This window comes from Rhinoderma darwinii, chromosome 5 (genome assembly GCF_050947455.1).
Source record: "Rhinoderma darwinii isolate aRhiDar2 chromosome 5, aRhiDar2.hap1, whole genome shotgun sequence".
In the NCBI taxonomy this organism is placed as follows: Eukaryota; Metazoa; Chordata; class Amphibia; order Anura; family Rhinodermatidae; genus Rhinoderma; species Rhinoderma darwinii.
Window position 1 is genome coordinate 314,662,209 of NC_134691.1, and position 7,187 is coordinate 314,669,395.

At 40.6% G+C, this 7,187-nt stretch overlaps 1 long non-coding RNA gene across 1 annotated transcript; it reads right to left on the minus strand.

Moving 5' to 3' along the window:
* Positions 1 to 1,694: 1,694 nt before the first annotated feature.
* LOC142653002 (uncharacterized) lies at positions 1,695 to 6,687 on the minus strand. The gene is made up of 3 exons (XR_012848013.1): positions 6,468 to 6,687; positions 3,435 to 3,595; positions 1,695 to 1,811 (listed from the first exon to the last, which is right to left on the minus strand). It is a non-coding gene; the product is annotated as an uncharacterized LOC142653002 (long non-coding RNA).
* Between the last annotated feature and the right edge of the window lie 500 nt (positions 6,688 to 7,187).

Sequence of the window (7,187 nt, forward strand, 5' to 3'; positions counted from 1 at the left end):
ATTCAGAATCCTGACACTTCTGAATCTTTTCTGTGAGATTCCAGCAAGGCAAACGTAATCTCGTTTGAAATGACAGGTTACATCGTAATCTCGCGAGATTACGCTTGCCTTGCTGTAAATCTCACAGAGACGCTACAGACGTGTCAGGATTCTGAATAAACATCACGTCCAGGCTGGTAGTGAGTATATTAATTATCAGGACACTGCAGTAATGCTAGTCTTTGTGTATGTGGCTGCACATAATGATATAACTATATCACTAGTGCAGTGTAAATGAATGGAGAGAAGTGCATGATGCTGATTGGTCACTGATTGGTCAGCGTCATACACTCCTCTGTACAACGCCCACTTGGTCTAAAGTAAAAACACGCCCACTTGGGCATTAAGAAACTCATTAGCATAAAGCTAAAAATCGCTCATAAAGTGGTTTAAAATAGATCGTTTTTCTAAATAAAAACCACTGCTGTCACCTACATTATAGCGCCAATCTCCTTATATAGGAGATAGGGCACTTATAATGTGGTGACAGTCTCTTTAAGCCACCGCCCATGCTTAGTATACCCCATAGAGACAAATAATGGCTAACTTTAAAGGGAATGTGTCACCACAAAATGACTGATTGTTTATATCAAGTATATCAAGAATTTTTGGTAATATAATTATTTTCATGTCATTACCTATATTAAAAAAAAATCCTATAATCTTTTCGTTTTTACTCTGGTCACTGAGCCTCACAATAAACTGACCCTTCCTGTTCTGTAGAGATCACTTCTCAGCAGTCATCTCATTATCATCACCGGCAGGATTACACTGACAGGTAACACCTATTTATAGATAACACAGGATCCACCATTTATAACTGACTGTTCCTGTTTTTTTTGTTTTTTCTTTCTCATAATTTTTTGTCATCTGTGTGCTGTCCGTGTTTTTCACGCACCCATTGACTTCAATGGGCGACGTGGTCCGCAAAAACAGACCAAAATAGGACATGCAGTGAGTTTCACGCAACGGACACACGCTGTTTGAAAAATCACGCATGTGTGACAAGCCCCATTGATTTGCATGGGTCCGTGTGTTATCAGTTATTTCAATGGACAGCACCCGGACGTAATTTACTTACGTCTGAATAAGGCCTAAATGTTACAGGCAGTTGATAGCAGTACAACCCCTGGGAACACTGGGTACTGGGGGTTATAAATAGGGGGGTAATAAGTGACAATCAATCTGAGCACAATTTTGTATTAGCCAGACCAGTTTTAACTTCCCCGACCTCATAGGCTCCAATTTAAAATAATTGCAGGCGCCATTTCATGTGACAACACCCCTCTGAGAATCCTACACGAAGCCATATCCAAGTTCTCCGCTTTATACAACTTCTGCTCGCTGCTGAACTAAAACCCTGCGGCCCACGAGTTATCTGTTTTAGTTGGAAAACCAGCACAGTAGCGGTGAAGATATTCTATACAAGCAATTCTTTTTCCAGAGGTAAAGTAAAACTACAGCACAAAATTTATTGTGCTGTGAAACAAAACCTCAGTACTGATTCAATAAAACCCAAGCTTCAAACGTCTTCAAGAATGTAATTCCTAGCCTTAAGAATAGAATTCTAGTGTTTGGAATAACTGTTATGGGAACAACATCTGGATGACATAAGGAAGCATTTTTATTACACATGAAATAAGGTCAACCCTTCGCTTGCCAGGGAAACTGTAGGTGTGGATAGGAACATGTACGATTCAGAGTAACGCCAAATCAGGTCGGACAAGAGGGCGCCAAGAGGGAACAATCAGTTCTCCGGTTCTAAGAGATCTCTGTGGTACAGTTGTAAAGAAAATACTTTGTGATAGATTGATAAATCCTACTCTGTTATGCTACACGGCCATTTATTAACCTATAACAGTTACACTTAGGGACACAGCTGCAAAACTACTTGGTTTCATTTTTAGGCCTGGTATCAAGTTCTTCAGAATTAACTTACAGTATATATTGCTATGGCCATTCTGCATGGTATTCAGCCATTATTGAACAATAAGGCTAAGCTAACATATCAGGGGATCTTATGTTTAGGACTATATCTGAATCCGATAGTCTGCCATCTGTTCTGTTGTAAAGTTACTTTCCCTTAAAGGGCTTGTCCACTTTAACCATGTCTTTTTGTTACAAGGGTCCCTAGACAGGGTGTCTCGCTGATGAGACCCCCTGCAATCAGCTTTAGTCTTCACAGGAGCCTAACAGCAAGATTCAATTGCCCTACAGCACCACCGCAGGGGAAGTGAAGTATTACACAATGCCTATTGACATCAATGGGCTTTCCTTTTGTAGTTGCTCTTCACTCTGGCTAATAGGTGATGGGGCCTCGCATCTATTGAATTCTCTTACAGGATATTTCAAAATGTGTTTTCTAAGCCAGATAACTTTAAAGGGGTTTTCCAGTTTTATATAAATAGTACTTAGTCACTGCATGAATAAAGAGTTTTACAACTTTCTCATATACTGTACTTTATGTTTCAATTCCTCAGCATTTTCCAGATATTTGTTTGCTGTCAGTGAATGAGAACACGCTTGTTTACATAAAAAGGCAGCATATCCCTATATACCTAGTCCTGATCTCCGCTGAGAATTGGATAAATTATATCTAGGTAACGGCTCTGTGGATTAAACAGCCTGGACTCCATACTGATACATTGTACTACTAGAGAGATTTGTGAAGCTGCTGCTGTATTTAACGCTCAGAGCATTGTCTAGACTGTATACAATTGTATCCACCTCCCAGCTGAGAGCAGGACTAGGTATGTATAGGCTCGCTGCCTCTGAATGTTTGCAGGAGTTTTCTTATTCACTGTCAGCAAACAAAGATCTTAGAAAATGGAAAGGAATTGAAACACAAAGTATATTAAAAAGTTGTATAACTTTTCATTTTTACAGTAATTAGGTTTTATTTACACAAAACCGGAAAACCCTTTTAAAGGGACTCCCAGATTCATAAATTATCACCTAACCACAGGATAGGTGATAATTTTATGATCGCTGGGGGCCCCACTGCTGGGACCCTCTCTGATTATGTGAGCAGGGGTCCAGAACCCCCAGATGCTTCTCACTGCACCCCCTGCAGTGAGAAGTATCTTGAATGGAGCGGTGGTCAAGCATGTGCCCGCCGCTCTATTCAATGTCTATGAAAATCACAAAAACGGCAGAGCGTTGTACTCGGCTGTTTTCGTCATCCCCACAGACTTTGAATGGAGCGGCAGCGCGCATGCTCGACCACCGCCCCATTCAATGTCCTCATCACTGTGATTGAACAGTGAGGAGGAACAGGGGGTTGGTAATAATTTATGATTCTGGGAAAATCCCTTTAAGTGAATAATTACTAAGTGTTTCCGATTAACTGCTTATTTATTATTTTTTAAAAAGATCTTTCTAAAGGATTAGTTTACCTCATCGGTTTGTATCTTGGTTCGGGGCTGTCTGTTGCCCCCATAATGCATCATTTTCAGGGAAATAATATGTTTCAGGGAAAAAATGGTGTTGCCCCCTGATATTGACTTTTTTGACCTTAGAAGTGAGTTTCTCCCCTTCATCTTTGGAAAATCTGCAACTTGATAACATGGGGGCAATTGTCACTCATTTATACAAAGTGTCATTTTATTTCTATAGTATTTAGTGGCTGCTCTTTCTTTATGATGCAGTTTCATAATTAGTAATAGATAACAACTTTTATCCCTCAAGTACAACCCTAACAAACATAAAACACAAGAAATAGGAACACTGGTTGATTCAAAACAAGGTAAGTAAGTGCTCAGGACAACTACCAAATTGCCAAATTAACAGATGAAAAATATCTTAGTGGTAATTAAATTCAACCAGGTATTATATACAGTTAGTAAATCTTAACGCTGGCTTATTATAAGGGAACAATAAAGTCTCAAGTCCTTTAAGAGATCCGCAGTTTCTATTTCACAGCTCCACGGCTCTTACAGTAAAGAATCATTTCAGCATTGATCCTTTTTTTTCTAAGTCAACCATGTGGCCATATTGTTTTTTTCAAGTGAAGTCAAAATTGACAGTTTTTCCACAGTATTTTGGCATGAGGCCTTTCCTTTCCTCATATCTGACTTCCCTGATCTCGACAATCCCACTCCATATCGGCTGTTATATCGCAGCCTGTCTTTAAACGGTGTACAGTTACTTGGGTATTTCTATGACTAACACAAATTAATTTTCCATAAGTGCAATGTTCGGGGACCCTCCAACCATTATGAAGCCATTACCCTGACTGTGCCGAAAACATCTGCGGTGTCCATATAATGGTCTGTAATTTGATTTCCTTTAGACATAATGCTGGGGGCAAGACAATTCAATAATCAGAACAACTAACACCTAGACAGATCATAGTTATCATATGTCACTATGGAAATTATGCATTAACTTATAGGATTAAAAGACGCTTCTAGGGATTGATCGCATGATACCTTACAAGATAGTGGAGAAAATGTATAAAAACCATAAAACTATACATTTATATAAAACCAGTGGTCTTGACCATAGCGACTATTCTAATCCTAAAGATCACTTTTCTGAAGCCCGTTAGAAAAACTAAGTTGATTGGTTACCAGGAAAAGATTTTCCACTTTCCCTTTTCAAAATAGTTTCAAAAGAAAACATTCTAATATGTGTTATTTATAGGGAAACAAACGTCAGAATCCAGATACAGTAATAGAAAGGACCTAATGGGGGTTTCTGCGCACACCGTATGGCCCCTTGATTTGGGCCAATGCTACCATGTACTATATGAAAATAACTGGAAATGGCACCCAGTAAGCCCTCTGAACCAATCAGAATCACAACATGGGCCCCATTCATCCCCTTATCAGCAATGGTCTTGTCAACTCTTGTCAACTCTAGTTCTAGTTCTGGTTTCACAACAGCTGGAGAGCCACAAGTTGGAGACCACTGACTTATGAGCTATCTTGGTAAACTATGGAGGCGACAAGTGTTTTATAGCTACTGTGTATGGTTCAGGTTAAGGAGATACTTTAACTAGCACTGTCATGGGAGCACTATAGCTGGCACTGTTATGGGGGCGCTAGCTGGCACTGTTATGGACACACTGTGGCTGGCATTATGGGCATACTTTGTTTCTCACTGTTATGGGAGCATTGTTTCTGACACTGTAGTGGGGGAACTGTGGCTGGCATTATTCTGCGGCGCTTTGGCTGTCAATCTTATGGGACACTGTGGTTAACATTATTATGGGGACATTGCTGTGGCTGTCTATGTGAAGAGAGCATTGAGGCTGTCACTGTAAGGCTGGGTTCACACAACCTATTTTCAGACGTAAACGAGGCGTATTATGCCTCGTTTTACGTCTGAAAATAGGGCTCCAATACGTCGGCAAACATCTGCCCATTCATTTGAGTGTGCAGACGACCTGTCATTTACGCGTCGTCGTTTGACAGCTGTCAAACGACGACGCGTAAATGGACTGCATCGGCAAAGAAGTGCAGGACACTTCTTTGCCACGTAATTTGAGCTGTTCTTCATTGAACTCAATGAAGCACAGCTCAAGATTTACGAGCGTCTCAGACGGCTCGCAAAATGCGAGGAGGAGCATTTACGTGTGAAACGAGGCAGCTGTTTTCTCTTGAAAACAGTCTGTCTTTTCACACGTAAATGACAGCTAGCGTGTGAACATACCCTTACACGGACACTGTGGCTGTCACTGCAAATTAATATTTGGGAATTTACCAGGCATGATTATATAGGCATTGTGGCTGGCTTTATTTTTTGAGCAGCATGTCTTGAACTATTGGACGTTCTTCCCATTAACCCTAGAAAGTATGAATCCCCTGAAAATGTTACAATTTTTAGTCTCGCCTCAAAATGAACTTTTGTGCAAAGTAGGGAAATTAATTTGCAAGCTTCACTATGGGCAGGAACTCATTGCAAACACTCAACATAAAGTTAAAAATGATCAAGATGAAGTAACCCATGATACAACAGTGTGTTATTTTAGGCATAACATGGTTGTTCGTAAGAATCTCTTGCATTCCTACACATTCTTTCAGTGCAATATGTCTGCACAGATCCTAGTGTAAATCCTTTACTGTGAACTTTCTCAACTTTCTGGCTAAAAGGTACGTTCCAAACCGTATGGAGCTCTTCAGAGGAAGCATGCCTATTAGAGCCTAAGGACTGCACAAGACATTAACAGTGTCCTTATAAGGACCGAGGAGAAGCACACGGGAACCTGAGTAAATCCTACTGCACTGCGTTCACACAGCAGCTGACACCAAAGCTCCTGGAATCGCTCAATTCTTCACAACGTTTACACTCACTAGTAGTATACAATGTGTTCATTTCATGGTACTGACATCTGAACGTAACAATAACCCCGTCACCTCGAAGGTGAAAAGGGAAAGTACAAATATTTATAATACAATATGGATAAATCCTTGCAGGACAGTCACCTTCGTTCTGTGCGCCAACATTGCAATCAGTGGGCTGCGTTGATAGCCCCCTGGAAGAAGCTACGTGCGAAACACGTTTTGGGGTTGGATCCCCTCATAGCTCTGGTCTGTAGACCTTACTACTGGACTGGGTTTCTGTTTATGCCTTAGAATTTCTGGATGATCCTTCATCCATATTATTCATCCTGTGATATAGTTACCAGTCCCCTTTTTGCAGTGGCGGACATAGACAGCAGAGGGCCCCAATGCAAGAACAGTATGTGGGCCCCTTACTCTCCATTATCTCACCAAAGAACACCCCGCCGTCATGTCTACCTAACAATTCATGAACTATTCTGAGCCATTGTCAATAGCTCATTCCATACATGCAATCTAATAGAGAGTACAAAGCTGCTGTTAAGGTGTAAGTGGGCCCCCCTACCTACTGGGCCCCTGTGCAGCTGCACATGTTGCACCAATAGTATGTCCACTCTGCCTTTTTGCACTATTTGCACTTTATTATGTTAAGGCTTTAGACCCGACTTATGTGGGGATCCATTTTTTTTATGGGTAAACGTAACTGCTATGTATTGTTTTAACTGAATGGTTTTCTAATAAAGATATATATATATATATATTGTGGTAATAGTTCGTGTGTGATTCATTGTGGTCCAATACTTGTCCAATTGTCTTAGAAGGTGTTATTGTATATGAGTGGCTTCTTGGTGCTCCTTGGCACCC